This window comes from Canis lupus, chromosome 27 (assembly GCF_003254725.2).
Source record: "Canis lupus dingo isolate Sandy chromosome 27, ASM325472v2, whole genome shotgun sequence".
NCBI classification, from domain to species: Eukaryota; Metazoa; Chordata; class Mammalia; order Carnivora; family Canidae; genus Canis; species Canis lupus.
The window spans coordinates 10,944,416-10,971,830 of NC_064269.1; the positions used below are offsets into that span (position 1 = coordinate 10,944,416).

At 35.7% G+C, this 27,415-nt stretch overlaps 1 long non-coding RNA gene across 4 annotated transcripts in view; it reads right to left on the minus strand.

The window, feature by feature from the left end:
- The window catches only part of LOC112678195 (uncharacterized), a 325,792-nt gene that overhangs the window by 161,389 nt on the left and 136,988 nt on the right, over nucleotides 1-27,415 (minus strand). For all 4 annotated transcript variants that reach the window (XR_007406469.1, XR_007406467.1, XR_007406468.1 and 1 more), the window contains exon 3: nucleotides 18,654-18,730. This is a non-coding gene — a long non-coding RNA (uncharacterized LOC112678195). The remainder of the gene's footprint in view (nucleotides 1-18,653; nucleotides 18,731-27,415) is intronic.

Here is a 27,415-nt window from a genome sequence, read left to right on the forward strand (position 1 = left end):
AATATCAATAAAGATGCTTAGTGTGGATACAGCAATTACCATTAATTTAAAAATCATAAATGTTTACCATTATGCTAAGACTCCCCATATTTAGGTAGTTAATCATGGAAGCAAATATACCCAAAGATTTTTCCTAAGTATATCCTACTCAGCCTCCTTTAATACTATGCTTCCTTGCCCTTACCCCAACCTCTCTCAACTTAAATGTGGGTCCTTTAGGCCATCTAAAGCAATTGCCAGAAATCAGGTAATGACCACCAAGATGAGATCTTTTGTTTTACAAGAAATTTTAATGGGACTATTGTCCTGGTAGCCTCTTTTTAAACAAATTATCACTAGATATTTTTATTTATTATCATTTGTAATAGAATTTATTCTTTTAGAGCAGTGTTGAGTTCATTGCAAAATTGAGCAGAAACTATAGAGAGTTTCCATATATCCCACACTCACAAAGCGTCATCCACTATCAATGTCCCCCACTAGGGTGGCACCATTGTAATAATGGACAAACTACATTGACACATTATTATCACTAAAAGTCCATGGTTCATTCTTGGTGTTGTACATTCCATGAGTTTTGACAAAGGTATAAGATATATATCCACCATTATATTATCATACAGAATAGATTCATTGCCCTAAAAATCCTCTGTGCTCTGTTTATTCATCCCTCTCCTATCCCTAATCCTTGGGAATCACTGATTTTTATTTTTTCTATAGTTTGGCCTTTTCAAGGAAATTGGAATCATACAATTGGTACTTTTTCTGATTGGCTTCTTTCATCTAGCAATATACATATACATTTCTTCCATATCTTTTATTTCCCCAGCTTTAGTGAGGTATGACTATAAGTAAAAAAATTATATTAGGTTGTACAACATGATTTTTAAGGTATAATATAACAACTTAATATATGTGTATATTATGAAATGATTATCACAATCAAGTTAATTAACACATCCATCACCTCACGTTAATTACCTTTTGTGTGTGTGTGTGGTGAGAACTTAAGTACTCTCTTAGCAAATTTCAAGCATACAGTATAGTATTATTAATTATAATCACCATGCTATACATTAGCTCTCTAGAACTTATTCATCTTATAAGTTTATACTCTTGACCGATATTTCCCCATATCTTCCATGTTCCAGCCCCTGGCAACCACCATGCTACTGTCTGGTTTTAAGAGTTTCAGTTTTTCAGATTCCACATGTAAGTAAGATCATACAGTATTTTGTCTGTGTATAATTTATTTTGCTTAGCATAATGTCCTCCATGTTGTCATAAGTGGCAAGATTTTCTTCCTTTTATGACTGAACAATATTGCAGTATATTGAATTATATTGCACTATATACACCACATTTTCTTTGTTCATCTGTCAATGAACACGTAGGTTGTTCTTTGGTTAATGTGAATAAACAGAATTGCAGATATCTGAGAGATACTGATTTTATTTTCTTTAGATATATACCCAGAAGTAGGATTGCTGGGTTAGATGGTTATTTTTAATTTTCTGAGGAGCCTTCATTCTGCTTTCCATACTATGTACCAATTTACATTCCCACCAACAGTGCACGAGAGCTCCCTTTTCTCCATAGTTGTCATCTCATGTCTTTTAATAGCTGTTCTAACAAATGTGAGGTAGTATTTCACAGTGGTTTGGCTTTTTTTTTTTTTTAAGATTTTGTTTGACAGAGAGAGTGAGTGAGAGAGCACAAGCAGGAGGAATAGCAGAGGGAGAGGAAGAAGCAGTGTTTTTGATTTGCATTTCCCTGATTAGTGATATTGAGCACCTTTCATATACCTGTTGGCCATTTGTCCTCTTTGGAAAATGTCTATCCAGGAAATCTGCCTATTTTTAAACGGGGCTATTTGGGATTTTGTTTGTCTGTTGCTATTGAGTCGTATGAGGTCCTTATATATTTTGGATGTTAACTCCTTATCAGATATATGGTTTGCAAATATTTTTCCCCATTATGTAGGTAGTCTTTTCATTTTGTTGTTTCTCTTACTGTACAGAAGCTTTTTTGATACAGTCCCACTGGTTTTTGTTGCCTATGCTTTTGGTGTCATATCCAAAAAATCATTTGCAGGATATCAAGTAGGTTTTTCCCTGTTTTCTTCCAGGAGTTTTATGGTTTCAGCTCTTGCATGAATTTTTTAATCCATTTTGAGTTAATTTTTATGTATAGTGTGAGAAAAGGGCCCAATATAATTTTTTTTTGCATGTGAATATCTAGTTTTCCCAGCACCATTTATCGAAGAGCCTATTATTTCCTCCATTATGTATTCTTGGCACCTTTGCCAAAGATTAGTTGATCATTTATCCATGGATTTATTTCTGGGCTCTTGATTCTGTTCCATTGGTCTATGTGTCTCTTTTTATGCCTGTACCATACTATTTTGATTACTGTAGCTGTGTAACATAGACCATAATTAGAAGCTGTGATGCACCAGCTTTGTTCTTTCTTCTCAAGATTGCTTTGGATATTCAGGGTTTTTTGTGATTCCATATGAATTTCAGGATTTTTTTTTTTAATTCCTGTGAAAAATGCCACTGGAATTTTGATAGAAAGACTGCATTGAATTTGTATATCATTTTGAGTACTATGGGCATTTTTAACAATTCTTCCAATCATGAACATGACATATCTTTCCATTTATGTGTGTCTTCAATCTCTTTCACCAAGGTCTTATAATTTTCAGCATACCCATCTGTCCTTGATTAGATTGAATTCTAAATGTTTTATCCTTTTGATGCTATTTTAAATGAGATTGTCTTCTTTAATTTCTTTCTCAGATAGTTTTTAGTGTATAGACACAAGCTAATTTTTGTATATTAATTTGGCAGCCCACAAAAAATTGCAAGGATAAATCCCACTTGACCATGGTGTATGATCCTTTCTTATTATTGAAGTATAGTTGACACACAATATTAGTTTCAGCTGCACCACATAGTGATTAACCACTCTATACATTATGCTATGCTCACTACAAGTGTGTAAGATCCTTTTAATTTGCTGTTGATTTCAGTTTGCTAATGTTTTGTTGAAGATTTTGGCATCTGTGTTCATCAGTGATATAACTTGTAATTTTCTTTTCTTGTAGTGTCCTTCTCTGGCTTTGGTATGAAGATAATGCTGTTCTTATGAAATGAGTTTGAAAGTGTGCCCTCCTCTTCAATTGTTTGAAAGAGTTTGAAAAAGATTAGTGTTAATTCTTCTTTAAATTTGGTAGAATTCACCAATGAAGCCACTTGGCCAGGGGATTTATTTTTTGAGATTTTTTTTATTATTGCTTCAATCTCTTGTTAATAATAGTCTGTTCAAGGTTTTCTCTGTGATCCAGTCTTCGTAGGTTGTATGTTTCTACGAATTTACTGATTTCTTCTGGATTATCCAATTATTTGGCATATAATTGTTGATAGTACTCCCTTAGCATTCTTGGTATTTCTGTGATATCAGTTGTAAGGTCTCCACTTTCACCTCCGTATCTTTTCATGGTGGATATTTCATGTTCCTTTTTAAGCATTGAATAATACTTCACCATCTGTACCATTTATTTACCCATTCACCTGTTTAAAGATGTCTTGGTTGCTTCAGATTTTTGTAATTATAACTAAAGCTGCTAAAAACATTCATGTGCAGAAATTTTAATGGACCTAGATTTTCAATTGGGTAAATACCAAAGAGCAATATTACTGGATTATATGATAAGACTGTTTAGTTTCGTAAGTGACTGCCAAAGTGTCTTTCAAAGTGTCTATGTCATGTTTTATTCCCACCAGCAATTAATGAGAGTTCCTATTGCTCTATATCCTCACCTATGCTCTATATCCTCACCAGGAGCTAAATGCATTTGGTTTTGTCAGTACTTTGAATTTTCACCATGTTAATAGGTGTGTGGTGGTACCTCATCATTTTAATTTGCAATCCCCTAACGATATATGATAAGCATCTCCCATATGCTTATTTTCCACCTGTAAATCTTCTTTGGTGAGGTGTCTATTCAAATATTTTGCCCACTTTTTAATTGGGTTGTTCATTTTCTTATTGTTGAATGCTTAGAAGTTTTTTGTATATTTTGGACAATACTCCTTTATCAGATTGGTCTTTTGTAAATATTTTCTCCCAGCCTGCAGTTTGCCTTCTCACTCTCTTGGCCTTATCTTCCAAAGAGCATGTTTTAATTTTAATGAAGTCCAGATTATATATTATTTTGTTGTATCTTCTCAAAGCCTGTTAAAGCCTTATTTCTTTTTGATTTGGATCTACAAGTAATTAATGTCTTATCACCCTGAGAAATTCTGTATTTGAGAGCTCTCTCTACTTCTTTTATTTATTGATTATATATAATGATTCTTACCTGTCTGACCTCATTTTTTTCTTCTAAAACTTTGTTAAGGTCAACCAGTGACAATCAACAAACAGTATTAACATTCTGTTTTCCAATCTACAACTACAGACAGGAGTCCTGCATGCTTTCCAAATTATTACAGGGAATAGTTTTACCAAATATTTTACTAAATGTGACTTTATCAAAATCTTTCCATACTGTGATGTTGGTTTCCTTATTGCCTGCTACCCAAATACTCATCCAATTTCACATATTTCAAATTTTCAAATCATAGCACCACACTTCAAATGACCAATTTCTTTATTAATGTCAGCTACTGTAATAAATAAATCTCCAAATCTCAATGGATTAATACAATAGAATTTTCTTTTGATTCACATTAAAGATTAGTTGTAAATGTTTCTGGCTAGTAGTTAGTCACATGCTGATTATAGGTCCCAGGTTACTTTCATTGTGTAGTTCCACTTTCTCCCACGATAGATGGCAAAAGTCAGAAGAGATGTTTGTTTTTGTTTTATTTTGTTTTGTTTTGTTTTTAATTCCGTGGCCCAGAAATGACTTGTCCTTTCTCTTTATATTCTTTTGTCATGAACTGATATTGTGCTCTCTCTTGGATTCAAGGGGGCTTGGTCTGAAAAATACAGTCCTTAGAAAGTCTACATTATGGAAGAGAGAACATGAATACTTTGTAGGAGACATAAGTTATTTATAGGAAAAAAAAAACCTTTAAGAATAGAGGAATGTTGTTTTCTAGAAAAAGAAGTGAAAGATCCAACAATGAATCAATCTGTAGAGCATATCAACATTTAAGGGACTGGTTGAGGAAAAGAGACCTGGGAAGGAGACTTAGAAGGAATCATTAATCAGAATTCAAAATTCTAGCATACTAGGGGAGTAAACAGTTTCAAGAAAAAAGAAATCAGGAGCTAAATGCAGAAGACATGGAAGGTAATAAAACGACTCAAAATAGTTTTTTGTATTTGTTGCTGATTGCAGATAAAGTGGCGGACATGGAAATCAGTTTGTGGATGACATGGAGTGGATAGGTTTTAGATAAGGTTGTGGAAAAAGGAACTAAAGATTCTTCAAGAACTTTGCAGCAGAAGAGAAGCAATCTAGAAAAACTCCTAGAGACGCAATCTAGAAAAAAAACATCTAGAGTAATCTAGAAAAATACCTTTAACACAGGGTTCAACAAAGGGGTTTATTTTTGGTTCTGATGTAAAAAGCTTTATAACAAAAACACTTAAGTTTTTGTTGCAAAATAACATTACATTTTGAGATGGAAGAGACTTAACCATGATTCAAAGAACACTATTTCCAGCCAACATAAAAACAGCTATTAAGAATATGACTTCCCTCCTCTGAACTCCCATGGTATTTAACTGGACCATGATTATGACATAAGTACTCATATTCTTGACATATTTCCCCTCCTAGACTGTAAGATTCCTGAGGCAGAGTCGAGGTCTGATTTATATTTGTATCTACAAAGTGTCTTAGGAATGCTGAAGTGCTTACCTTCTGTATACACAACAGATGCTGAGAAATGTTTTTCTGCATAAATGTTGTAAGAAATCTTCCAAGCCCAAGATTATTTACTGAAATGATTGTTGTTTCCTAGAAAGATGGATGATGGCTTTTTAAGCCAACCAAAAGGTTTTGTGCTCCATAATTTTCTTCCTTTTCTCTATTCTCAGTTTTCTCCCTTGTACCACTGGACAATAGACATGGCCATCATCAGTATAATAAAATGCAACATGAGCTACTTTATAAACATACATTATTTTTGATTAATGTAATAAGATCAAAGATTCAGAAACAGCCCTATGGAGCCATCCAACCTCTTTTGCTATGATAGCTGCAAACCATGTCAATCATATCTGTAATACTTTATTCTCTTTGGTGGGTGAAATCCCTATTCCCTTTTGTTAAATTGTTAATGGCTTCCCTAATGGTTTGCTACTTGCTTTTGCCTTGATGGTTTTTTCAGTTTCTTTAGGACTTTCTCTTTACTTTTGTAAGTGGGTAACTTTATATAAATTTTACTTATGAACAGGAATCCCTTTGAAAAGCCATATATACATTTAAGTTCCTAAATTCACTGTACTCTCTAAATCTAAACTTGCCTACTTGATTAATAGTTAGAAGTTAAAATATAATACAGCATTGACTTCTAGACTGAATCCAAGATCTGAAATTAAATTTGCCATTGTAAAAAAAAATGCCATTATAACTCCCTAGCTATAAAACAGAAACTAGATTTATAGCTCCTCTGATTAAAACATGACCCATCTATCAGTGCCTAACTCCATTCCTACCTTCTCCAAGAAATTTACAAAGATCTATCTTTTCTATATTTCCCACTATGAATTATGCCGAATAGATCATATGGCAGATCTATTTTTAATTTTTTGAGGAACCTCCACATTTTTTCCATAGTGGTTGGGTTTATTTATATTCCCAGTGGTATATAAGAGTCCCCTTTTCACCACATCCTCACCCACACCTATTGTCTCTTGTCTTCCTGATGATAGCCATTCTCAGGTGTGAAATGATACCTCAGTGTGGTTTTGATTTACATTTTCCTGATGATTGGTGATGTTGAGCATCTTCTCATGTGGCAATTGGCCATTTTGATGTCCTCTTTGGAAAACTGTTCATTTAGTTCTTCTGCACATTTTTAAATAAAGTTTTTGTTATTAAATTGTATGAGTTCTTTGGTATTTTGAATATGAGTTCTTTGGTATTTTGGGTATTAAGTTGTATGAGTTCTTTGGTATCTGGTCTAATATATGCTTTGCAAAAGTTTTCTCCCATTCTGTAGGCTATTTTTTCATTATGCTAATTGTTTGTTGTTGTTTTTTTCCTGTACAGAAGCTTTTGAGTTTGATGTAGTCCCATTTGTTGATTTTTGCTTTTGTTGTGCTTTTGGCCTTATGTCTAAAAAATCACTGCCAAGACAATATCAATGAGCTTCCTCTTTACATTCTGTTCTAAAAAAAATATATGATATCAGGTGTTTAAGTCTTTAATCCACTTGGAGTTAATTTTTGTGAGTGGTGTGAGATTGGGATCCAATTTTATTGTTCTGTGGCATTATTTGTTGAAATTTTTCTTGAACTATTTGTTGAAGAACTATTTGTCCACCCTGGCTGTTCTTGGCTCCCTTGTTAAATATTAGTTGACCATATATGCCAGGATTTAAATCTGGGCTCTCTATTCTTTCCCATCGGTCTATATGTCTATTTTTGTTCCAGTACCATATTATCTTTATTACTATGGTTTTGAGTATAGTTTGAAATCAGAAAGTGTGATACATCTACCTGTTTAAATTTTTTTTTTCCTTGGGACTGCTTTGTCTATTTACAGTCTTCTGTGGTACCACACAAATTTTAGGATTTTTGTTTTTGTTTTTGTTTTTTGTTTGTTTTTCCTGTGAAGAATGTCTTTGGTATTTTGATGGAGATAACACTGACTCTGTTGATGGCTTTGGGTAGTATGGCCATTTTAAAAATATTTATTTTTTTGATCTATAAACATGGATGTCCTTCCATTTGTTTGTGTCTTCTTTGATTTCTCTCAGCAAAGTCTTGTAGTTTTCATTGCACAGATTTTTCACTTCCTTGGTTAAATATATCCCTAAGTATTTTTATTATATTTGGTGCTATTACGAATGGGATAGTTTTATTTCTTTTCCAATGCCTCATCATTAGTGAGAAGGAATGCAACTGATTCCTCTGTTGATTTTGTAACTTGCCACTTTACTGAAATCATTGATTAATCCCAACCGTTTTTTTTTTTTTTTATTGACTCTTTGGGATTTTCTGTAAATAAGATCATATCATCAGCAAATAGCAATAATTTTTCTTTTCCAGCTTGGATGCTTTTTATTTCTTTGTCTTGCATAGTTTGTCTAGGTAGGACTTCTAGTACTATATTGAATGGGAGTGGTGAAAGTAGGCATCTTTGTCTTGTTCCTGATTTTAGAGGAAATGCTTTCGTAGTAATAATTAAATAAAAACAGCATCAACTGAAAGAGGTTTACAAATGGTTTTATGTAATAACAGATTCAGAATTAGAAGTTTCCTGCTCTCTGCTCTATTTTTGAGAATAACAGAATAAAAACATAACATGAGATTATTACTTAGAAAAGATTAACTGTGTAAGTATAAGCATTCAAACAGATTACAGAGAGACATACAGTGTAGGGATAATTTTTATTATGTAAGGTAATGGGTTCAAGAAAGTCAACTAGTAACTAATAACCCTCAGGGGATTTTAATTATTATTTTCCATTTTTATGAACTCCTTTCTGAAGTCCAATAAATAGTTGATAAATCATTCAGTAGCTAAGGGGAAAAAGCTATATTAATCAGTGCCTTTTACAAAGAGTTGGATTTTTATTATGACACTGATGTTTCTGAGGGGCCAAGAAACAGTTCTCAAAGTTCTTTAATATATCTTACATATATGTGTGTGTGTGTGTATGTTTATATATATATACACACAATAGACTAAAGTGTGATTTTGAAACACTCAAAGGGAAAGTAGACATTTATTTTAGAACAGATAGTTGAGAAAGATATTATAATATATTTGAAAACTATTCATTGGTAAATGTTGAATTTTTAATACACAAGGAATGAAATTATTTAATAATTTATCCAGTAACCAGATTTCTAGATTCACTTAAAGAGCTGCAAATCACAATTCCCAAAGAACTGAGTATATAGTTCCCATAGGGTAGCATTCATCTTTGTTCCTTCTCATCCTAATATAGGCATATCTGCGAGATCCTGTGGGTTCAGTTCCAGACCACTACAATAAAGCAAACATCACAAAAAAGGTAATGAATGATTTTTTTTTGGATTCCCAGTGCCTATAAAAGTTTATTTATTTATTATTTATTTATTAACACTATACCATAGTGACCATAGTCAACTAAGTGTGCATTGTTTAAAAAAATGTTCATACCTTAATTTGAAAATATTTCATTGATAAGAAACGCTAACCATCATCTAAACTTTCAACAAGTCATGATCTTTTTGCTGGTAGAGGGTCTTGCCTTGATGTTGATAGCTGCTGACTAATCAAGGTGGTGGTTACCATCTTATATGGGCACAATTTATGGTCCCCCAAAACAGTTATAATAGTAATATCAAAAATCACTGATCACAGATCACTGTAACAAATGTAGTAGTGAAAAAGTTTCAAATATTGCTAGAATTACCAAAATATGATAGAGACACAAAGTGAGCAAGTGCTGTTGGAAAAATGGCTGATAGATGTGCTCAATGCAGGTTGCCACAATTTGCCAAAACAACAGCAAGAAAACATGCGCACACACACATGATATTTGCAAAGCACAAAAAAGCAAGTGCAAAAAAATGATGTCTGCCTGTATTCCAAATCTCATGTTTTAGTTGTAATGTGTTCTAGCCATTTGCTATATCCTTCTCCAGAACCCTAGCCAATTTAAAAGGATAAAAAATTATGCTTCCCAAATTATAATTTTATCATCTCATGAACCTCATTCCAAAATCTGCCCAGTGAACATAAGTGTTTCTTGTGGTAACAATCAATTTGGAATGAAGAATTTATAGAGAAAAAGCAGTTCTATTTGTAAGACATATAATTGAAAACAAGCATTGAAATCGGTTGAAAAGGAGGCAATGGATTTTCTCAACTTAACCAAACTCATTCTTTTTTCAGAGAAACCTCAGGCAAAGCAAGAACTTCACAAGTTAACACAACAAACATAGCCCTAATCTATAACTTCCAGTGAACCAGGTTAATCAGGCCTTGAAAGTCTCCTCTAGGTTATAGAGACAGAACCACCATGATTGATGGGAATATCCCACCAATTATAGGAACTCAGGAACTGAACTTCCCAAAGCTTATATCAGTGTTCCCTGTGTATGAAAGCCCAACTTGATTAGTTTTGGATTCCTTTGGATCTTCACAGTGAAATTTTTTTCTAACTGTGGGAAATTCTTTCAGAATTCTCAAGCATAATCCTATCAGATTTCTCAAAAGTATATTTTCATATATAGAACAAAGTAATATATTGAAATAGGAGTTTAGCTCAGAGAAGTGATAAGGGGTTCACAGAGAGGAAGCAGATATAACCTGAATGGTCAGGCTTCCTCACTCTGCATGTGGTCATCACTATAGATATGGTAATCGATACAAATACCTAAGTCCTAAACCTTGCAATAACCTTGGTGCATACAAAGACTTTTAAATCTTATCCATTTATATTTTTAAATATACTACATCTTTTAGAACAGTTTTAGGTTTACAGTAAAAGCAAGCAGAAAGCATACCCATATGCCCCCTGCCCCATACACTCACAGCCCCTGCTTTTACCACACCCCACTACAGTACTACATTTATTAAACAAGCTGATCATACATTGACGCATCATAATTACACAAAATCCAATTTCCTTCTTTTTCTGTCTCTCTTCCTCCTTTAAAGAAAAATCCTTTTTATTCCCTTGAGGACTACTTATACTTTAATGTTTCAGAAGTTTCTAATTATTTAAATAATAATTTTTTAAAAAAGATTTTATTTATTTATTCATGAGAGACACACAGAGAGAGGCAGAGACATAGGCAGAGGGTGAAGCAGACTCCCCATGGGGAGCCCAATGCAGGACTCGATCCCAGGACCTTGGGATCATGACCTGACCCGAAGGCAGACACTCAACCACTGAACCACCCAGGCTCCCTTAAGTAATAGATTTTGACAGCAAGATGAGATACTATGTGCCTCTTAGCCTTGACCTTATTATCCACCTTTTTCCAAACTAACAAGTGTAGAGAATTATAGGTAAGTTAATTCAGGATATAGATAATGACTGTTAACCTTCTGATTTGAAACAAAAGTGACTAGCCAAGAAACACAGTACAATCTATACATGTCTCTGGTCTTTATATTGTTTGATTGAAAAAAAAGTATTAATGTATTTTGAGTGTCAGATTACATCCTGAGGCCCAACTGGTTCTATGGTTCCTTATATGGTTCCAAAATGATAGAGGCGTCCTATCCGGCATTTAAATCCCATCACAAGGAAATGTGCCTCTTAATTTTCTCCTGCCCTCATACATTGGAGTGGGGGGTTGGGGGGAGTAGAGGGGGAACAATGGCAAAGCTCTTTCTGACATGACTCTGGAATGGCTTTTGGTTGTAAGTTACATACATTTCACTCTCTTGCATGGCCTCTCTGAACACAGATTCTTATCATATTCACTAATTCTATACACAACACAGGGCTGCTGGCTGATTGGCATAAATTGAAATTTGCATGGCCCACCTGGTAGACATGCATGGATGTCATTGACCTGCTTCTTCCCTCTGCCAATTGAACTGTGAACTAGGGTATCATCGCCCAATACTACTGACATGGGCAATGGCACCAGATTAGCTCTGTGGAAAAATATTTCATAGAACAATGAGTATGTGCCTTTCCTTTTCTTAGGTCCCAAATTTAAAATAGTAAAAAGATAAAGAAAACTATTTCTCCACCATCAAAGAAACACAAAAAATGAAAGTCTAAATCTGACAAATGCTAGTTGCATAATTTATGCCTAAATTACCTACATATGCTTAATCTCTGCTCCTCTCTTTCCTCTCTGCCTTTTCTCCTATTCACATATCTCCTTAGTGCTGTAGAGTGGACTGAAAAATTAGTGAAAAATAAAACATGTAGCACAGAGTGTAGCATATAATACCAGTTTATTTTTTTTTATTTTTTTTTTAAATTTTTATTTATTTATGATAGTCACAGAGAGAGAAAGAGAGAGAGGCAGAGACATAGGCAGAGGGAGAAGCAGGCTCCATGCACCGGAAGCCCGATGTGGGATTCGATCCCGGGTCTCCAGGATCGCGCCCTGGGCCAAAGGCAGGCGCCAAACCGCTGCGCCACCCAGGGATCCCTAATACCAGTTTAATAAATGAAAGTGGCTATAATAATAGCAGATCTGCCTGCTGGATTTCTGTTGTTTGTTATTTGTCACTCAGCTTACATCTGCCAATGGTTATAGAATTCTACATTCAATATGCTGGGATCCCTGTATACAACCACTCACTTATGCATTCATTCCATCTCCAGGTATTTCTTAAGCACCCACTGTATGCCAGGCATTGTACCATAATCACTGAGGAAACAGTGGTAAGACAGATAGACATGATCTCTACCCTTGTAGAGCTTTCAATCTTGTAGGATAAACCACAAATCAAAATAAACAAAATAATTGCCAGAGCAGCATGGGGAAAGGCTAATTTTCATAAGATGGTCAAGAAAAGACTCTTTCAGGAAGAGAGTCCTAATCCTACATACCTTCAGAAAAGCTAAAACTATGAAAAACCTTTCAACTTCAGTACAGCCACAGGAAAGGAAGCTGCACACTTTCATGTAGAAATAAAACATTTTAGAAGCATGAAGAGCACAGTTTCTTGTAATCAACTCCTTTCTGAATTTATCTGAATATGCAGAAAATATAACAGAAATTGTTAAGGAAATTATATGGTTTAGCAAACTTCTGGTTACCAAAAATATGCATTATAAATGGCGAAAAGGGACAGTTTTTGATACTAGTAGGTTAAAAAATTGAAAAATTCCCTTTATCTTTCTGAGCCTCCAATCCTTCTAAAAATAATAAAGAAAATAAAAATATCGACCACATTCAGTCCTGAAGTTTTCATTATAAATAGAACCATGGCATACCAGTAAAAATGTCTAATCAGCTTTTAAATAATTTTGTGAGATATCTAGTCTGGTGATATTGGCTTGATTAGATAGAAAAGTATTAAAGAAGTTTTATTTCGTTGTTACATATGATTCAATAAAAATGGAAATGTAACTTATGCTCTAATTGTATACCAATGCAATCTTACGCTCTCTCCCCATAAAGAGGAAGCAGAAGGAAGAAAATGTGCTGGTACATATTTGTTGGCCACCAAATCTTTTCTTTAAGAATATATTTTGAAGTGCTTTGGATTTATAGCAAAATCAAGACATCCATGCAGGAAAAGACATTGTGGTTGTCAATAAATCATGTGGTTTTGATGCCACTAATTATTTATAATCAATTTTACTAAAGAGAATAAAATAAAGAGAGAGCAAACACATTTCCCAGATCAGTTCTTGGGTGTTCATGGTCGTTGAATGAACGACCAACGCTCAATGAATTTTCTGGTTTGCCTTTCTTTTGTTTTGGTCATATGTCACTGGTCAAGAGGTTAGCCTCTAGCACAAGGTTTAATCAAGATTTAGTAATTAGGTTTTTCTTTCCTGTGATAAGGAATATTTTTAATGTAATTACATAATGAGAACAGGCAAAATGCTGCTGAATCCTAATTGATAAATACCCAGGAGTATGCAAAAGCACTACAGACCATATGCCCTGAATTTTGAATGACTACCCATTTCAGGTCTGCGGTTACAACCAAATCAATTCAGAGCATTCCAGGTTCTTACTTAAAGGACCCTCATCTCCACTGTCAAGCGTACCCTATTTATCTCAGTGTTGTGAGCTGATACTAAGATAAGAATTCAAATGCTTGGATGACCTGTTTTGAGAGCCAGTGAAATATTAAATGTCTACCAGCACTGATCAATATAATTTGTCATATCTTTTTATGGAGCAAGTCACTAGCAAGTTGAGTAAGTTCAAAATGTATAACACTGTGTTCAGTAATGAAAATGATAACAAGAGTACAACAACATGGCTGAATTCCAATCCTAGGTCTAAACTCCTAAAGTCTTTGGCAAGTAACTCAAATTAGCTGTCTTACTTGTAAAATGGGATTAATGAGCCTATCTTCCATGGTTTGTGGGGACGTCTGCTAAAAGCATGTGCATCCTACAGTCTGGCATGGGACGAAATATACGGTTATATCAGCATCCCTCCAAGTTGGCCAGCCACACTCTAGTGTGCAATGTGCCCTGGCCTCTGAGTCCTCCACTGATCGATTCCTTGTGCCTCAGCAAGGACTCTGAAGCAAAAGTAGTCACAAGAAGGCAATGGATTAGTGTCTTTGGTTCCCTGGAGGTCTAAATTTTATTTTATTTTATTTTTAAAAAGATTTTATTTATTTATTCATGAGAGACACACAGAGAGAGGCAGAGACACTGGCAGAGGGAGAAGCAGGCTCCTTGCGGGGAGCCCAATGTGGGACTCGATCCCAGGACCCTGGGATCACAACCTGAGCCAAAGGCAGACACTCAACCACTGAGCCACTCAGGTGCCCCTGGAAGTCTAAGTTTTAAATCATGAAGGGAAAGAAAGGCCATGTCTTTACAACCACAGCAAAGTAGAGCATTGAAGACTAAATGAGCCAAATACTAACAGCACATTTTACGCCTGATTTACTGAGGTAATTGCCCACAACTACCCTGACTTTGGGCCGTGACTCCTACATTCACCTCTAACATCTAAGAATCACATGCTTCAGTTTGTTCAGGAGATATAAGCCCCAGGAGTATAGGATGTCACAAAACAGCACTGAAGTTCTGAGTGAAAGTTCTTCATGGAAATCATATTTGTACCTATAAATGTCCACCACTAGAGTTTCTACAGTTTTATACACATGAAATTTCTGCATTCAAAACAATAATACTATGCATCTGCAGGAAGATAAATTGATATCAACATCAAAATGTAAACACAAAGTAATAGGATTTTATAAGTTCTGCTTTTTACATTTTCTTTTCCATAAAAAAAATATAGAATAAGCAAAATGGTCGTCTAAATCTAACTGCAGACATAGTTTTAGTTCTTTCAACTGCATTAATCCTTCAAGATCCTCTCTCATAGTTTATAATATCATTTAAATTTTACTCCAGACATTTACCCTTTCCATATGTTCCTAGCAGGAAACGTGCCTAAAAACAGAAATTCAGGGAGACATGTGATATTCAATAATGTAAAATATTTTCAAGGGGAACAAAAGGAACGCTCTAATGAAAATACTTATTGGGTTTGCTTTTACTCAAATATTATCCAAGTATCATTCCTTCGGTAACTATTGTTTTACTTTTAAGGGTTTATTTTTCCTGAGATTTTTTGCATGCTCTTATATTAAGATGTTTTGACAACAAAGGTTACCATTTTAAATTCTATTTTGAATCTTCTCTAACGAAAATGTATAGGAGACACTACTCCTCAAATGAGACTTTCCCCCATCATTTTCCGAAAATATAGGGATTATTGGATACAATAGAACAATTGTTTGGGCTATAGTGCATCACATTAGATTAGATGAGACACTGATGAAGTTACCAGAAGTTTGTGATGTGTCATATCACTTTAAAGATTAAAACCAACATAGTAGACTGAATCCATCAAGTGATTATTAAATGTTTTTTGACAGTTTGCATTTTAATCTTGGGACTATAAGTAGTGGTTAGTTTCTGAAAATTCCAGACAGTAATTTCTCTAAAATATTACTATTGGAAGCCTCTTTACAGCACACATGGATGAATGAGAGACCCATAACGAATGTGGGCTGAAACTCTGGATTATACAGTGGGATAGAATGGGATGGGAAGGATTTAAAACATCTTTAGGAATAATGCAACAATAAAGTAAAATGTACATTTTTTGAAAACTCTCTTCATGAGCCTGAAAGTCTTTTTCTTCCTGCTTTTCAAATTTAAAAATCTTTAGGACTTATTTCATTTCATGCAATAATATTCTTGAAGTTTTGTCAATAAAATGGATTTTCTTACACTAAAGGAACATCTAAATACAACCAGGGTAAGGATGGCAAACACATGGCTGGAATGATGCCTCACATCCCTCCTTGACATACGGTAGGGGTTCATGGTCACTGTACCTTTCCTTAGTGTGATGGCCATTTTTTAAATCTAAGCTATGATACCCAGGTGTTTGGTCAAACAATGGTCTATATTTTGCTGTGAAGATGGTATTTAGGTGTGATTAACATTTACAAAAAAATAGACTTTGAGGGAAGCAGATTAGCCTCCATAATATGGGTGGGCCATCCAATAAGTTGAAGACCATAAGAGCAAAGACTGAGGTTTCCAGAAGAAGTAATTCTGCCTCAAGACTGCAACATCAACTCTTACTTGAATCTCCAATCTGTTGGCCTGCTGTACAGATTCCTCACTTAGCCCCTACAATCACATGAGTTAATTCCTTAAAATGAATTTCTGTGTATGGATTTACACAATATCCTATTGGTTCTGGAGACCTCTAATATCCCCAGTGAGTCCAAGCATAGTCTTAACTCAATACTTGCCCCAGGTAGTCACTACCAGTCAATTAGAGATGATATACCTAATTAAATCTGTTTGCCATTTCTATATTAGAAGATCTTCTGTTTAAAATAGTATAAGGAGTACTTGTATAAAAGTGAAAATTCCAAAAAAAGGTAAAAATTCCTTTGTAATGTGTTTAATCACCTTTGTCTTTCATATATACTTTGTTATTTAATCAGCTTGCTTAAGACAAAACACATTTCACAGCTTTTTATTTTGTAGCAAAGTTTCTCACAACCTACCAGTAATAACAAAAAGCACAAAGATGTGTTAAAATCAAAGCCCATATTATAAAACAACCTAATTGGGCTTTTCATGTAAGTTAAACCTATACTCTAACATATGCATTTCTAATCTAGCATAAAGCCATCCCCAGATGCATGTCACCTAAATGGGTCTTTACATGAAACCAGGTGAAGTCTTGGGCGAGACTGAGCAAGCCCATCAGCATCTCTGAGAGTCAATTTCTTCTTCAGAAAATGATGTGACAGGTTAGATAGCTTTACCATCACTGCCTGCTTTGGAACCTAGGGCTCACAGCAGATGGAGAATGTAAATTGAAGACAGTTGCATTTCAGAGACTCAAAAACTTCCCTAGGAGGTGACCCTATATCCTATGCTTTATTTTCTACATCATTTAACATTGCAAGAAACTCAGCGCTCTAGTCAATTCCAGCATTTACAGTGGTGGTTTACTAGAGTCATTAACGAATAAAGAAAAGAGTTTGTGAGACTTGGATTACCTAATGCTAGCATTTTATGAATGACTTTTGCAAAGCATTTCATAATTAAATTTTAAATGTTTGAAATTAACTGGTATTTCAAACATTTTTTAGAGTACAGAACATACAGAGTAGACATCTATGTACCTGTCATCTAGACTTATCAACTCATTTGTAATGTTTTTTCAGGACTTTTTAGAGATAAAACATTATAGATACAGCCAGACTTTCGCTAGTCAAATCTCCAATGTCAGCTTCTCCAACTCCCTGCACACTTTAAATGCTGGAGTTCCCAAATTTGATCTCAAGATGACTTTTCTCTTTCTCTAATCTCCCTCCCTAAATAATTCTATGCATTTCCTTAGGCTTAAAGGCCTAATGAAAAGAAGACACACACATTGTCAGGAGGCCTTCATCACAGGGCCTTCCCCCACCACCAAAGGAGTCAACCACCCTCTCCTGCCAGGCCCCTCCTCTGACCCCCAGATTCACTGTATGCAACCACTTAACACCACCATTGCTACCCACCCCTCATCTCCCACATCTCAGTAAACATCATCACCAGTGATGTGGTGGTTCAAGTCAGATATTTAAATCATTCTTGATTTCTCTTTTCTTCCACTCCCCACATCCAAACAGCACCTTATGCACCTTGTACTTGTTTCCGCCTGAAAGGTACATTGTGTTTTGAACACTATTTCCCATTTCCTGTTACCAGTTCACTCAACAATGCCACTATTTCTGACCTGGACAGGTGCAACTGCCCCCAACATAGTTTCCTTTGCCATCCATGCTCCCCTACCCCTAACCCATTGTATGAAATTAATGTGGAAGTCAGACAACATGACTACGTTGGTTAATCATGCAAAGGCTTCACATTACACTCAGAACAAAGTGCACATTACTAATCCCAGCTGACAAGTCCAACGTTATCTGGCCCCTCAATCTGATGCTATCTATTGCTTCAATCTCGTCTCATGCCATTTACCCTCTGCTCATTATCTGAGGCTCACTCTACTCCCTCCCCTACTCCCAATTATTCAAATAAACCCTTCCCCACCTCAGGGCTTTATCTCATGCTGTTCCACTACCTAAAAGCCACTCATCGCCACCCCACCCACATATACCTGACTCCTCTACTGTCAATGGTTCACTGACCTCTCACCCTAAACAGACATTTTCTATATGAGATGCTTAAAAAAAAACAAAACAAAAAAAAACTTTCTTCTTTGGTGTTACAATTCATGAATATTTGTTCGTTTATCTATTTTCAGTTTCTTACCTTCACTGGAATGAGTTCAAGTTGTTGATGGTATGTTTATCATATTCATGTTTGTGATCCCAGCAAAATCCCAATTCCTGAAACATAGCAAGCATTGAAAAATTTGTTTTAAATAAAGTAAAATATTCCATTCAGGGATGCCTGGGTGGCTCAGCGGTTTAGCACCACCTTCAGCCCAGGGTGTGATCCTGGAGTTCCAGGATCAAGTCCCACATTGGGCTCCCTGCATGGAGCCTGCTTCTCCCTCCTCCTGTGTCTCTGCCTCTCTCTCTCTGTGTCTCTCATAAATAAATTAATTAATTAAAAAAAATTCCATTCATCTGAAAAAAAAAAAGATTTCTTTAGCTGAAAACTCTTATACTATTCCCCGTGTGCTAGACCATTTCTCTAACAAAAACATTTTAAATTTTGAAACAGATAAGTCACAGGTATATAAAATATATATACACGTAAATAAAGTCACTGGAAAAATAAATATAGGATTTATTATATCTTCAAAATTCTATTCATGTTTTATATCTTTTACATGAAAGCAAAATAAGGACAAACTTCACAATAAACAGTGTTCCTTAAGGTTTTATAAAGCTGATCTCAAAAGCTCAATTGTATCATGCTACTGGTACCAGATATTTTACCGTCAATTGTTATAATTGTTTTGAGCAGTAGTGTATCAGGAGCCATGTTGTAAGCAAAACTGGAGACAGTAAAGCCCATCTTAGGCAAATTAAATAGGTAATTTTTCCATAAACTTACTGATATGTAGCCATTTGGTCTTTTATCTATTCCCAAAGCCAGTACAGCAAGAGAAACAAAATAAAATATAAGCTTTTAAGCCTGGATCCCATCAGTTAGGAAATGAAGACAATAAATGCTTTCTTCTTTGATGTAAAATTTATTATTTCCTTGAGTTAGAAGGAAAATAATGGTATTTTCATTTGAAACATATCTAAAAACCATTGACTTATTTTATGTTTCATTATTTAAGTCAAACATTTTGTGATGGGCATTGTATCACCCAATGGTCCACAAATATGGTGAAGTGCTATCCCTATCTTCATTAGAAACCATAGCAGACAGCATATCTTTGTCATAGGTGCTGCTGGTGCTATGGTTTAGGGCAAAGGGAACTCATAGGAAGGCAAGATGAGTCCTTCCTTAAAAAGTCCTTCTGGAGAAGATGACATTTGTACTGGCCTTTGAAGGATAGGTAGGGTTTCACCAAACATGGAGGAGAGTGAAAGAGCAACCAACATTGAAAACATGATAAATAAGGGCATGTGAAGTAGTTTTAAAAGTCTCATCATTCATCCTTGACTGGAAAACGAGGCAAAGATGAAAGAACTAGCATTTCCTTTTATATACAGAACTGACTTTTCCTTTAATGAGAACCCAGTAGTTCATTTGTTCAGTTATATAAACTTCATAATGGGCAATGAATTAAATTTACTGACTTTATTATAAAAATCATATTTTTGCTTATAAATTTCAGGCAAAAATATTAGTGGAAGGGGTCATAATATACTTGTGCTGAAAGAAAAACTTTACTATTACATCATGAAGTTTTAAAAATATATGCTTAGTTCCTAATAGCAATTCCTACTCTACCTGCAGAGTGACAGATAATTCTTTTGGGATTTATCTTTAAAATCTAATTTCAGCAGATTAATTTTCATATGGGTAATTGACTTGTTTTCCTTTTTAAATGTCGATGTCATCATTATATGAGACAATAAATGTTAGTTAAAAGTATAAGTAATTTTAATAGAGAATAACATCTGCTACAAGGCAGTTAGAGCCACTTATAACAAATCTCCCATATCTAATTATAAATACATGCCTTTTGTTATGCAGGTCCCTGCTTATCCAATATGGAAAGATCATAGAAATTAATGACCTTTTAATTTGATGTCTGTAAATGGACACAATGAAAGATACATACTAATTTCACAGCTATTAATAAATTCACAGAACTCTTCAGATACATATATATGATCAAAATGTTTATATTTTGGGAAAACTATATGTGAAATTTGACTGCCTGATAATTATCTCTTTTTCATTGTGCTTATTACACATGGACAATCTAACATCAGGCATTCCTCTGAGTGATTGGGCCAAGGTGTGCAAGGGTAAACACCACCACGTTCCTAGTCAGTGTTCCATGCTTCAGTTCCACAGAGAATGCCTACCTCATGTGTTTTTCATTTTAAGTTCTGCTTCTTTGAATGCTATTTCCTCTCTTTTGGCTTTCACCAAGGTTAAAGGAATCTCTAGCAACTAAAAAATGCAAACGTCCAGTCATGTATTGGATATCTGCCCACTCAATGTCTAAACAACCCTAACTTTAAAGCTAACATGTTCATTTACTACTACTAACTCAACATCAAGATTCAACACCATGATTTTTTAAAGATATTGTGATGACTTCAACTAATATTACTCTTTTTTGTTCGGTGTCCAGGGATAGCCACAGGAGTGGTCACCACAGAGGTGATCAATCTCTGAACATTAAACTCTAAACAGAATCCAGGGTAAAGAGCCTTTAATCCACCCTTGACACATACTACCCTCTCCTGACTATAGAGCATCTTGACTTAATGATGTGCCTTCAGAACATCCAGATATTGAACCATTAATGTTCTCATGCCAACCAGGCAAAACCTAGACAGACATGTATGAGCATAACATCAAGAAGCAATTCCACTCTTCCATATATAGGCCCTCAGAAGTAGTCCTTTCCTCTTCTCGTTCCTTAAAGGCCTACAGTGTTCGACGGCCAGAAAGACTAAATATTAGAAGTGAATACTGCTTTGCAGAAGCTTTTAGCAAAATCTTTAAACCAGCGCTGCCTTCAGCCCAGGGCGTGACCCTGGAGACCAGGGATCGAGTCCCGTGTCAGGCTCCCTGGATGGAGCCTGCTTCTCCCTCTGCCTGTGTCCCTGCCTCTCTCTATGTCTCTCATGCAAAAATAAATAAAATCTTTAAGGTAAAAAAAACCAAAAATACAAAAAAAAAAAAAAAAAAAAACCAATAAAACAGTGCCCTGGGAAAGAGAAGTACTAATTACTAGATAAAGAAATTACCAGGATTCAATTTTCAAAAGAGCTTCCCAATTATCCACACTCTTTGCTGCCCCATTACGAACACATATATGTTGAAGAATTAGAATCTTATCACTAGGACCTTAGTTTTATAAATTATAATACATTAAAGACCCTCTTTATTAGACCATCAATATTACAGTTTTCAAAGACATTTAGAAATGTGGTTCTTGCTTTCCTAAAAGCAAATAATACATGAAATTTCATTGTGGCGACCTTTTATATGCTGCTTCTTTATTTTGGTGTTTTGTTAAATGTTTATATGTTAAATCTCAGCCAAAGACCCATGTGACTAAATTACTCATTGTATAGCATTTTCTCACATAAAATGTGAAGAAACAGCCTCCTGGAAGTTATTAAAAATACATTTCTAAGTATATGTTTTTGATATAGATGTTCCCCCAAACAATTTAGTATAAAAAACATTGGACTCATTTGGCTTGTTAAAATAAATTGTGTGCTAATAACACGAGGATTTTTTTAAATCTATATTCCACTGCTGTTATCTCTTAATGTTTCTCAATTTTCTAACATTAATCATTTGTTCAAGAAATATTTTGGGTCCTTATTACACCCCTGGCATTGTACAAGCATAGGAGACATTAAGGTGCGTGAAAGAACAGAGTCCCTGTGGTGGGATCAGCCTGCAATGGTGGTAACTTCAGAGATATTTAGACAACATATCACCAGGATTTGATGACTGTCTGGATGGAAGAAGGGACAGAGAGAAGCTGAAGAAGACTCCTAGGTTTTTGGAGTTAATGGGAAGGCCTCTGGCGGTGCCATTCTCAAAGCAAGGAAAACAAAAGAGGGAACAGGTCCAGCGGAAAAGGACCAAGATGAAGACTTGAGTGTGATATGCTTGAAAGATATCCAGATGTCCAACGTGTAATAGGCAACTGAGATCAGGACAGTTATCGGGCTAGAGATATAATTTAGGAGACAATGGAGACTGCACAGGATGTGTGGGTAGAATGAAAAGAGGGAGTAGGACCAAACCCTGAGAAACACTAACTTTTAAAGGAAGGATAGAGGTAGAGGAGCCTGAAAAAGCAGCTGAGCAGCAGTGGCCAAAAGAGAGTGCAGGAAAAAAACCCAGCAGCATATGGTGTCAGAGACTCCAAGGGAACAGCACATTCTGAGAAAGAAGTGAGAGCTAAGAAGTCCAGGGCTGAGAAGTATCTCTTGGATTGAACACTGGGGAAACCAGGCTGACTTTCAAGGGGTCAGCTTCAGGGGTTAGGGAAGTGAAGGAGAAGTAAGGGAGACAGTGATTGCAGACGCTTCTTTCAACATGGAGAGAAAGAGATAGCAGAGAATAAGGGGGAAGCTGGAGTTTTCGTTTTAAAACCTTAGAGGAAGGATTTTAGTTTTGAAAGAAAGGTGAGCCTTGAAATCATTTAGTTTCTCTTGGAAGGGAAAGAAGAATGCAGAGATAAAAGCATGAAAGAGACAGTATCACCGACCTCACATAAAAAAGAAATACTTCCAACAATAACATGGATGAGACTTAGTTATAAATAAAAAAGTTTTCCCAAATCTGTATTACTCTCTCTCTCTGTGGAACACTTCCTGGTTGAATATTTACTAATATTCTTTAAGTACTGCCTCCTTCCACAAAAGGCCTGGAGTAGCTAACCACCAAACCATAACAAAAACTGAAATTATATTGCAAAATTGCAAGCTAGATGTAGGGATTTTGACTAAGAGGAATAGGGCTAAAGAAATAATTAGGCCACGTATAAGAAATATACCCAAAGCATTGCACAGTTGCTAGAAACGTGGCAAAATTTCGCCCCGAGCTTACTAGTGACCAAAGCAAAGAGAGAAACACAGTGTGTTACTTGGCTCAGTGTCTGTAAAATAAGAGACAAACCAATGGCTCAGAAGAGACATAGCATCTTCTCCTTAAATCAAGACCAGAGAAGAACTTGTCTCATTGTTCTCGTAAGATGACACAGTGAAGAAACCAATGCCTTCTTTACAACATGTCAACAACTGATAAAGCAGCAAATTTCAAACACCTGTTTCTTAAAATGTGCTCCAATATATCCTTTTTAAAAAATGATACCAGATGGCAATTAACTTGGGTTCCAAGAAGGCAGAATTCTAACATCTGGTTTGATAGATGGCCTAATTTTAGAATCTCTTATAGGAATGGAAAAGCTGCATGCCCTGCAAGTACTCATTCATAAATATTATTAAATAGCATTTCTCTCAACCAGCATTATAAAAAGTTTTATGCAGCAGAGATTTAAGGTTGTGTTTTATCGCAAGAACCACATATGAGTGTAACCACAGATGCAAAGCAGTCCATCAGCCATGAAGATGTAGCGCAAGATGCCCCACCAGCTGGGCATATGTGGAGATAAGACATCCAAGCTACCATACATTCTAGGTTGCCTAAGACAGTCCCAGTTTATGCCTATTTTACTAGCATAATTATTAATAGTGCCCCCTACACCTCTCAAATGCATTCCTATTTGAAAAATAAGTTATATGGTCGTGTTGTTTATCACTGTTCATGCTATCTACATCTGGAAAGTTATCAGTAATAGGCCCTTGGCCATTAGTTTGGAATCCAATAGCCAGACTTCTATCTTTTGGCAAGTGGGCATATAGTGACATAGAGCCCATTAGATTTAGTCAAGACAATAGCCTGAAAAAACCATGTGAGGTGAAGCAGAGTTCTAGAACAGGTATTCCAAATTGGAGAAGCAGCAGAAACAGATTCCAGGATCAGAGAGCCTCAAGGATTCAAGGATGACTACAAACTAGCCAGGCCCATAAGGTCCATCTAGAGTGGCTTAAAAACATCCCCCAAATAGGCTCAAAGGCTGAGCCAGCAGCAATGATCAAGAAATATCAAGTGGCTGAGAGCCAACCACCCATTGACACACTCTTATATTAGAGGTTGAAGAAGCTAATCTCTAAGAATCTGAGTAAGGACAATTAGAATATATAAATCCCAAACCTTAAAAATATTTATATCATTTGACTTAATGCCTTACTTGAAGAATTGATCTAGGAAAATAACCTACTATATTCTCAAAAATTACGTGTAGAGATTTTCATCAAATAGAGTAAAAAAAAACAATCTAATTCTCCAACTACATGAACTCAGTTTAAGTGTGATATATCCAAATGATTAATATTCGGGGAATTAAAAATCATGTTCTTAAACAATATTTAATGGAAAAATGTTAGACTGTAATACAATAAGCTGTGTCTTTTGAATTAAATTTACACCCATAAATTTATATACATAAATATTTAAAAATAAAAACAGTGACTACCTATGGCTTGTAAAGTGAGACTTATTTTTATTTCATACATATGCTGTTTACATTTCCTAAATTTTACATAAGCATTTATTGCTTTTATAATTAGAAATTTAGCATTGCTATTATTATTAAGGTCAGATAACTTGTCTTTTTCAAAGCATTTTCCTAACGTTTGCTAGACACTGGTACTACTTAAGATGTTGTACATATCACAACTGAAAAGGCTAATTTTCTTGGTCCAAGATGTGGCATAAAAGTAGTTTCATACCTTCACTCAGCTTGTTTTGATATTTACTAGCTACTCAGTGAGGTTTTCTAGCACTACGTAGAGTAGTGCATCCTTAGGAACAGATTAGCAAGTCAGCGAATTTCTCTGGTGACTTGGCATTTGGCAGATTATGAGTGCCAGCAAAGGCCTAGGGTTATGGTTTCCCTGGAACACTTAAATAACGATAATTTAGACTTATGGAAGGAGAAAGCTTACACTGTCACCCAGCAGAGGAGTGGTTCCAAACTCAGGTTCAGCTGCTCGCTGCTCGAAAACCAACCTTAAACAGAGACAGGCATTGGTGGGAAAGGAAAGATGGTTTTATTCATTTATTCAGGAAGCCAGCAACATGGGAAGATGGCAGACCAGCTTCTCAAAGACCTTTTTTTTTTTTTTTTTTTGAGTCCAGGTGGAGCAGGAGGCATTTAAAAGGGAAGACATGGGAACTAGTGAAGGGGCAACATGCAGGGAAAGCTGGTGCTCAGCAGTTAATCATTTGCCTTGCACGGCTTCCAGATTTCTCTGCTCTACCCAGTAATCAAGACTCCCAGGGGACTCTTATTGAAGATACCAGGGTTAGAGGAGGCTGTTTTTGAGTGCAGGCTGACAGTCTGGTCCTTTGTTCCTTAAGGCTAGTGGTCTGCAGGATCTCAAGGGAAGTACGTTAGTTCTGCTACAAACTAAGGAATTTAGGTCAGCAAGCAATGAATGATAAGCTTAGGATGCCTGGGTGGCTCAGTGGTTGAGCGTTTGCCTTCAGCCCAGGGTGTGATCCTGGAGTCCTAGGATCAAGTCCCACATCGGGCTCCCTCCAAGGAGCCTGTTTCTCCCTCTGCCTGTGTCTCTGCCCACCACCCTCCTTTGCTCTCTCTCTCTCTCTCTCTGTGTCTCTCATGAATAAATAAATAAAATCTTAAAAAAAAATGAGTGATAAGCTTGAAGTGAGTTAACCCTGAAGACTTTAGTAGAACATTTTACTACCTACACACCATTAACTGAAACTTTTGCATTTTTTAGTATGATGACTGGTAATCACAATAAGACCTGAAGGAAGACTTTTAAGTACTCTACTGCCAATAACAAAAATTAAATGTCTGATATAATTATCTCAGATATTATTTATTACATTTGATTCTCTGAATATAAGATATATATAAAATTATATATATATGAAATATATATAAAATTCACTCAGTAGATGAATGTTAAGATTCACTCCAATCCTGAGATTTTCTGATTGCAACTTTGACATATGGTAAATCTCCTTTCACCAGATAGAATAAATGAAACAGAGATTTTTCTGTACAAATCTATTTTTATTGAACACACATGTGGGGATGCCTAGGTGGCTCAGTAGTTGAGCATCTGCCTTCGGCCCAGGGCATGATCCCAGAGTCCCAGGATCGAGTCCTGTGTCGGGCTCCCTGCATGGAGCCTGCTTCTCCCTCTGCCTGTGTCTCTGCCTCTCTCTCTCTCTCTCTCTCTCTCTCTGTGTGTCTCTCATGAATAAATAAATAAAATATTTTTTAAAAAATGAACATACATATGAGCACACATGCAGAAGTAACAGAAATTTAGAGTATATTATAAAAGCTTGCTCTTAAAAAGTTAGACCCCTCAAACAGATTAATTCATTATCAAATTATTCCTCCAATGTAGCTGGGAGTGTCTGTCATTGAGGGCTTTGCCAATAGACCTTTTAAAAGGTCTATTCAGTTATGTTAGAGAGAGAGAGCACAAGTGGGAGGGGCAGGGGGAGAGGAAGTCAGAATCTTAAGCAGATTCCCCACTGAGTGTAGAGGCCAATGTGGGGCTCAATCTCATGACCCTGAGACCATAACCTGAACCAAAATCAAGAGTCAGATGCTTAACTGACACAGCTGCTCCTTGCCGATACATTTTTAAAACAAGTCTAAAACTTAGTTTAATTTGGTTCTTGGTAATTTCAGAAACTATGTTTTCTGAAATACTAAATTATCTTCATTGTTTCAGTCAGGTTCAATTAGATGTGTAGTCACTTGGAGCTGAAATTACCCTGATACCATAGACATATTTAGCAAAGCCAGTATCTCCTTGCTGACTTGGGGGAGGTTTGTGTTTAGGAACATA